Below are 8,427 nucleotides of genomic sequence, written 5' to 3' on the forward strand. Positions count from 1 at the left end.
TCCTCCTCACCTCACCCCGCCCGCGCGCAGTCCGCGCGCCGTCCGCGCGCCCCTCCCCCCGCCCCCCACTCCAGCCCGCCTCTCCCGGGCGGGGGGTGCGGCGCGAGCCCGGAGCGCGCGCGCGTGCCGCGACCGGAGGATGGATGGATGGAGCGAGCGAGAACGCGAGCGTGCGCGCGCGCGCCCCTCTCCCCCTCCCTCCGCGCGGGCGCGAAGCCAGGCGCGAGCGCGCTCCAACCTCCTCCTCTTCCTCCTCCCGCCCCTCCCCAACACCCCGCCCTCGCCCTCCCTTCCTCTTCCTTCTTTCGCTTTGGCGCGCCCAGCGATTGCTCGCGCCTGCTAGAGGGGCCCGAGCGCGTGCATCTGCCCCGCGGCCGCAGCTCGGCAGCATTTGCTCCAGGGGGCGGGGACCGGGAAGGGAGGAGGGGCGCCACGCCGCCGTCCAAAGTACCGGCGGACGGGAGCGAGGGCGGGGAGATGGGTGGAGCCTTCGTAGACCAGCCCGACCAATCGCCGTGTCGCCTCGGCACCGGAGGCCCAATAGGAAGGTGGTGGGTGGGGCAGCGTTCAAGGTGAGGTGCGCGGTGCGCTGGGGGCGGAGACGTTGTGCCGTCCCGGCCGGCTCGGGGGCGGGGGCAGCGGGTGGCGTCGAAAGAGAGCGCCGGCTCCCGGCCGAGCCTGGGACGCCTTCCGGCCCAGGCTCCTCCGCCCTTCCCTCGGGGTTCCCCGCTCTTTCTTTTCCTCCCCCTCCATTCCTCCGCTCCCCACTTTTACCCCAAGGTGTGTAGCCACTTCTGTGAAGAGGACGGACTTGAAATGGGGCGCAGTTAGGAAAAGCCTTGGAGAGGCTCGTCCGCACTCGCTCTCCGGGTTTCTGGGTGGGTCTCAGCCCATTCCACACCGTAGAACGTGGAAGCAAGCGTCCGTGAGGTGCCGGTCCACCGCCGAGGGCGGAGGCCGAGCTGCTCCCTCTGAGCGAAGCGCCCTCCCCTCCTTCAACCTAATTTAGATCCCACACCTGCTCGCCTTTCCTGCTTCCGGATCCCACGCTGGACGTCCCCCGGTTCTCAGGCAGCCCGCGGGGCTCTGGCCAGAACCTTTCCCGACCCAGCGCTGCCCCAGCCCAGGGGGCCCTGAACCGCACCCTGACTTTCAGTCCCCCTTTACCTCAGCCACTGAAAGGTGTCTAGACATCTCAGCGACTGGTGCCCTGGGACGGTTGTCTGCAAGCCGGATCCCCTCAGGAGATAGGCTTAGGCTGAAGTCATACTTTGAGACCCTCATCGGCTCTAAAGCCTCCAAACTTTCACTGAGATTTGAAGTAGTTTTAAGGTCCGAGTCAGATCTGAATTATGGATTTTAGCAAATGAGCTCCCTAAGCCTCGGTTCCTTCCCATTGCCAGTGGGTGTAATGATAAGATTAATAAATCAGTGCATATGAGCACATGGGACTCAGCTCAGTGTAAGTAAATCTTAGCTTGTTTTACTCTTTTTGTTCCAGTACTGGGATTTGAACTCAGGGCCTGGACTCTGTCCTTAGGTGTTTTTTTTTTTTTTTCTTAAGTCTGACACTGTACCACTTGAGCCACCTTTCCAGCTTTTTGGTGGTTCATTGGAGATAAGTCTCATGGATTTTTCTGCCGGGGCTCACTTCAAACTGTAATTCTCAGATCTCAACCTCCTGAGTAGCTAAGATAACAGGTGTGAAGCACAGGCCCTCCACTTTTTTGCAACAGGATCTGGCTAGCTATCTCAAACTGACCTCAAACTTTCTTTGGGCGCAAAATCACAATCTAGCTTCAGTCTCCAAACTGCTAGGATTACAGGTGTGCATCACCACACCACTTAGCTGTTTTTCTTATGGTGCTCCAAGTCTTGGGCTATAAAGATTAAAGAAGGCAGTTGTACTTAAGAAGTTCATAGTCTCAGGTGGTAGGAAGATCTGTAGGGAAAAAACTGAAGCTGCGTGCCAGTGGCTCATGCCTGTAATCCTAGCTACTCAGGAGGCTGAGATCTGAGGATTGTAGTTCAAAGCTAGCTCCGGCAGAAAAGTCCATGAGCCCTATGACTGAAAGAAAAAAACCTGAAAAATAATATATGCAAATTAATGCTATAGCTACTAAAGCCTGCAATTCTAGCTATTCAGTAGTAGACTGAGACCTGTAAGATTGAGGTTCAAAGCTAGCCTGGACAGAAAATCCAGAAAACTTTGTCCACAATTAACTAGTAAAAATGCCAGACAGGAGATGTAGCTAAATGATTTCTTTTTTCGGTCATGGGCTTGAACTCTGGGCCTGGGCACTGTCCTGAGCTCTTCAGCTCAAGGGTAGCACTCTACCACTTGAACCACTGCACCACTTCTGGTTTTCTGAGTGGAAAGCCCAGGAAAGGCTTTTTATAGAGAAAGATGAACTAGAAGACCAGGATGACATTAGACATGTCAACAATAAGCTTCAGAGGGGCTGGAAAGGTGGCTCAGTGGTAGAGCGCTTGCCTTGCATGCATGAGGCCCTGGGTTCGATGCCTCAGCACCACATAAGCAAAAAAAAAAGCTGGAAGTGGCGCTGTGGCTCAAGTGGTAGAGCGCTAGCCTTGAGCTGAATAGCTGAGGGACAGCACCCAGGCTCAGAGTTCAGGCCCCACGACCGGACCCCCCCCCAAAAAAAAACCAATAAGCTTCAGAATCTGAGGCAGGGCTGGTAATGTGGTTTAATGGGTTGATTCCCCAGTACCACATAAACAGAAAAAGCCGGAAGTGGCGCTGTGGCTCAAGTGGTAGAGCAGCAGCCTTAAGCAAAAGAAGCTCAGGGACAGTGCCCAAGCCCTGAGTTCAAGCCCCAGGACTGGTTTAAAACAAACAACAACAAAAAAGCTGGGCACTAGTGGCTCACTCCTATAGTCCTGGCTACTCAGGAGGTTGAGATCTAAGGATCATGGTTCAAAGCCAGCCTGGGCAGGAAAGTCAAGGAAACTCTTACCTCCAGTTAACCACTAGAAAACTGGAAATTGGTGCTGTGGCTCAAGTGGTAGAGCCCTTGCTTTGAGGTGAACTCAGGAACAGTGCCCAGGCCCACAGCTCAAGCCCCATTACCAACCAAAAAAAAATAAATAAAGTAAATCTGAGGCAGGTCAGATGTGGTGATGCCAGCACTGTCATTAGAGCACTGGTTTGAATGCCAGCTGAGGCAGGAGGATTTCAAGATTGAGGCCAGCCAAGCTACATAACTAATCATGTTTCAAAACAGGCTGGAGCTGGGTACTGGTGGCTCACGCCTATAATCCTAGCTACTCAGGAGGCTGAGATCTGAGGATCGCACTTCGAAGCCAGCCAGGGCAGGAAAGTCTATGAGTCTTTTATCTCTAATTGACCACCAGAAAAACCAGAAATGGAGCTGTGGTTCAAGTGGTAGAGCACTTGCCTTGAGCTAAAGAGCTCAGGGACAGTGCCCAGGCCCAGAGGTAAAGAAAGCCCCATGACCAACCAAAAAACAAACAAGTCTGGGAAGGTGGCTCAGTGGTAAAGTGCTTGCCTTGCATATATGTGGTCCTGGGTTTGATTCCTCAGTACCACATAAGCAGAAAAAGCCAGAAGTGGCACTGTGACTAAAGTGGCAGGGCACTCACCTTGAGCTGAAGAGCTGAGGGACAGTGCCCAGGCCCAGAGTTCAGGTCCCATGACACAAAAATAACAGGGGTAGGAGTGTGGCTCAAGTGGTAGAGTTCCTTGAATTTCTTGCTAGCAAGCCCAAGGCCCCAAGTTGAAACAACAACAAAAAAGCAAAATGAAAATGAAAGAAAAAGAATATGGATCTGACTGCAGACTAGCTGAAACAGAAGAATGGGTAAAGAGTACAGGAGGTAAGTAAGCAGGTGGGATTCTATAGGACTCACCTGTATGATCTGAGGAGTGTTGAAATTGTGAGCTTGATCCTACATGTGATGGGGAATTCTTTAATAGGAATCATTTGGCCCTACTTGTATTTTTAGTTGACCATTCTGGAGTCTGAAGAGTAAGTGAGGATCAGTAGGTCTCCATTATTGATTGAGCTGTATGGGCAGAAGAAAGAGGGAAGCCCTAAAAACATCTTTAACCAGGAGGAGCAACTCTGTGGAGGACATGGAAGGATACAGGATGATGACAAGTTCACTTTGAGCTATATTGATGTTGCGGTGGGCTCAGCTGCTTGAGACTCTGAGAAGGTGGTTGAATTTCTTCGATCTGGAGCAAAGAAGCCAATGAGGAACTTCAAGAGCAAAGCCCTGGCCTTTTTTCTTTCTTCTATCTTCTTCTCAGGAATCTACAGCATGGTGAGGCTGATTTATTTCTTACCAAAGTCTACCCTTTCCCTAAGGAATTTGCATATGTTCTACAAACTCTCTTTACTCTTCTGTTACCTAAATCTTTTCTTATCTCCCCACCTGCAGCCAGCCTCATACTAAGCTTTACAACTGGACTGTGCTAATTATTCCACATTTGGTCTGGGTTGTACTGTGGTAGTGACCTTTTTGGGGATGTTCCAAGTCTGTACAGTTAGCACCCATTAATAAATACTAAGGACTTAGCTGGTCCATGATCCCTACGGTTACAAGTAACAAGCAAGGGAGACACACAGACCTTGTCTTGGTGGCATATACAGCTCAGCACCACATAATGTGAAAGGAGCAAGTCTGAGAAAACATCTAGGCTGTTGAAGAAACATATGATAAAGGGATCTTTTTTGTTGGGATCCTCAACCCCATTTCCTCCCCTCCCCCAAGAAAGTGTCCTTCTAAGTAGTGCTGTGAATTAACTATGAAGAGCGGTAAAGAATATTTTAGACAGAGAGAATAACATATGTACATGCACAGGAAGAGAACATGGTATGGTCAAGGCATGGAGGGATAGTGTGGCTGTAGTTGGGGCAGGGAGGCCATCAGAGACAGCAAATGTCCATCCCGATTCCCTGGACCTGTGAGCCATACTCCATCACTTATTCATCATATGTTTCTTAGTTGTCAAATATATGCTAGGTGGTTTAGGGTGCTGGGATTGTTGGAATGAACAAGCAGGTCAAGGGTCTTATGCTTGAGGAGAGCGAAGTAAATACATAAAGAAATGGGGAAGGGAGACCTCTCTGGAGAGAGTGGTCAGACGAGGCCTCTCTGTGAGGTGACATTTGAGCTGAGGTAAGAAGGTTGAGTAAAGAGTCACAGAGAATGAGAAGTGCAAAGGCCGGGTCATGTTTGAAAAATGGAAGAGCCAGGCGCTGGTGGCTCACGCCTGTAATCCTAGCTACTCAGGAGGCTGAGATCTGAGGATCGCGCTTCAAAGCCAGCCCAGGCAGGAGAGACCGTGAGACTCCTATCTCCAATAAACCACCAGAAAACCGGAATTGGCGCTGTAGCTCAAGTGGTAGAGCGCTCGCCTTGAGCTGAAGAGCTGAGGGACAGCGCCCAGGCCCAGAGTTCAAGCCCCACGGCCAACAAAAAAAAAAAAGAAAAGAAAAATGGAAGAGATATTACTTACATTATATGTAATTAGAAAGAGTGGAATGAAAGGAGAATGAATTCAGGGACCAGAACTTAAAACATCATGCATGGTAGGAGCTGGGAATGTGCCTTAGTGGTAGAGTGCTTGCCTCACATGCATGAATCCCTAGGTTCAATTTCTTAGTACCACATACACAGAAAAAGCTGGAAATGGCACTGTGGCTCAAGTGGTAGGCACCAGCCTAAAGCAAAAGAAGCTCAGGGACAGTGCCCAGGCCCTGAGTTCAAGCCCCAGGGACTGGCAAAACAAATACCTTAAAAAACAAGCAAAAGATCATGGTAGGTTACACATAGTAAGTACAGAAGTAATCGGATTTGGATTTTGTTTGTTTTAGACAGGAATTGCTACATAACCCAGTCTGGCCTGAAACTCACTACTGTATATATAGCTCAGTCTGACCTCAAACTTGACATGCTTTTGCCTCAGTGCTGGGATTACAGGTATGTATTAAACTATTCCACCCAGCTTTTTTTTTTTTTTTTTAGATGGAGACTTGCTTTGTTGCCAAGGCTGACTCAGGGCCTTGCATGACTGATGCCCTACCATTTGAACCATACCTCCACTTCTGGCTTTTTAAAAAAGCTGGTTAATTGGAGAAGAGCATCTTGAGGATCTGTCTGCTGGCTCTGAACTGTGATTCTCAGCTTTAGCCTCCTGAGTAGCTAGGATTATAGGTATGAGCCACAAGCATCTGGTTTGAATATCTTTTTTTTTGGTCCAGTTGTGGGGCCTGAACTCTGGGCCTGAGCACTGTCCCTCAGCTCTTCAACTCAAGGCTAGTGCCCTACCACTTGAGCCACAGCACCACTTCTGGCTTTTTTCTTTTTTGCTTATGTGGTGCTGAGGAATCGAACCCAGGGCCTCAGGCATGCAAGGCAAGCACTCTACCACTGAGCCACCTTCCCAGCCCCTGGTTTGAATATCTTTTTAAAGCACGAAGACTGGTTTCAGGAGGTCTTTATAGAAGTTGAGCAACGGTGGTGGTCTTAACTAGGTTGGAAATGAAATCTATGGAGAAGACTAAGAAGCTCAGAGAGAAAATTAGAAATGGATTAAACATGGTTTCGGGTTGAATGACTAAAAGCTGAAGTATGACTTCTGGATATTCCAGAGGATACACAGCTGTCTGTGTACACACAGGTCTTAAGAAGAGCCATCTAATGCTGGGCGCTGGTGGCTCCACCTGTAATCCTAGCTACTCAGGAGGCTGAAATCAGAAGATCACAGTTCAAAGCCAGCCCAGGCTGGCTCATGGACTTTACTGCCTGGGCTGGCTTTGAACCGAGCTCCTCAGATCTCAGCCTCCTGAGTAGCTAGGATTACAGGCATGGGCCACGGGCGCCGGGCTTCCATGAAACTCTTATCTCCAATAAACCACTAGAAAACCAGAAGTGGCACTATGGTTCAAGTGGTAGAGCACTTACCTTGAACTGAAGAGCTTAGGGACAGTGCCCAGGCCCAGAGTTCAAGTCCCATGACCAATCAAAAAAAAAAAATAGTAAGAGCCATCCATGTCTTAGTCCATTTTATCTCTTTTCTATTGGTCCTGGGCCTTGAACTTAGGGCCTGGGCAATGGCCCTGAGCTTTTTTTTTTTTTTTTTTTTTTTCCTTTTTTTCCTCAAGACTAGTGCTCTGCCACTTGAAACACAGCTCCACTTCTGGCTTTTTGGTGGTAAGGAGATAAAAGGTTCATGGACTTTGCTCCCATGATCCTCAGATCTCAGCCTTCTGAGTAGCTAGGATTACAGGGCATGAGCCACTCAGCTCATTTTCTGTTATTATGACAATACCACACACTGGGCAAATTAAAAACTATAGAAATTCATTTGACTCCTGCTTCTGGAGGCTAGAAGCCCAAGAGTCTGCTGCTAGCATCTGGTGAGGCCTTGTGTGACACTGTAACATGGTGGGAAGACAAGCAAGCCAGAGAGGAATTGTCTGGGACCCTGGACTAGTGAGATTTGCTCCTGTGTAATAGATTAATCCAATCATGAGGACTTAAGGTCCCACCTCTTACTGATGTCCCAGTGGAAATTAAATTTCAACATGAGTTTTGGAGGCATATTCAAGTCAAAGCATCCAGTCTCTGGGGACACTACCTTTTAGAATAGTTGTATGTGGGTAATGAGAGTCATGGACACTCAGGATGGAATGAAGGATAAGTAGTGCTGACCCCAGCAGAGTGGACTAAGGAGGTAGGACCCAGACAAGTCTCCTCTGGGAGGCCACCATGTTGGTGATTATAGAAGACTAGTTTCTGGGTAATAGCAGAAACGTTTTGTTAGTTTGGCCCAAATAAGAAAGGGCTTGAGGTGGGGTTCTTGCATAGAACCAGGGGCTTCAGCCTTTGGCTATTTATTACAGAAACCTAGTTCAGGCCTACACAGAAAAGGCAGTCCCTTAATTCAGACAGCAAATCGTCTTGTCCCAGTCACTTTCCATCAGAGGTCAGAAGTAGGAAAATCATGTCCAACCTTGGGTGGAGCTAAAGCTTCAAGTGGGAGGGCTCCCCTAAATCTCCCCGATAAGCTGTACACCAGCCAGGAAGGCCTGCACACCCAGGGTGAACCCTTGACCCTGGTAGCTCCTCACCTTCCATTTCCTAAAACCCGGCCCTCTGGGTAAAAATGTTTTTGTTCTCTAACTCGGCAGTGGTCTCAGTGGCTGTCAAGCCAAGTGAAGAAACTGAAGATGAATTGGCAAAGTACAAGAGTAGTAGCACAGAACAATGTGAAGGTAGGTTGCCTGCTAAACTTTTTTTTTTAAATAAGTTTTTTTATTGTGAAAATACTGTACAGATGGGTTACAACCACGTGAGCAAGGTAATGAGTACATTTATTATCAAACATTATTGCTTCCTCCTTTGTTTTTCTATCTCCACAATTACAATCCCCCC

The sequence above is a fragment of the Dipodomys merriami genome, unplaced genomic scaffold, assembly GCF_024711535.1.
Source record: "Dipodomys merriami isolate MVZ:Mamm:240054 unplaced genomic scaffold, mDipMer1.0.p SCAF_19, whole genome shotgun sequence".
Classification (NCBI taxonomy): domain Eukaryota; kingdom Metazoa; phylum Chordata; class Mammalia; order Rodentia; family Heteromyidae; genus Dipodomys; species Dipodomys merriami.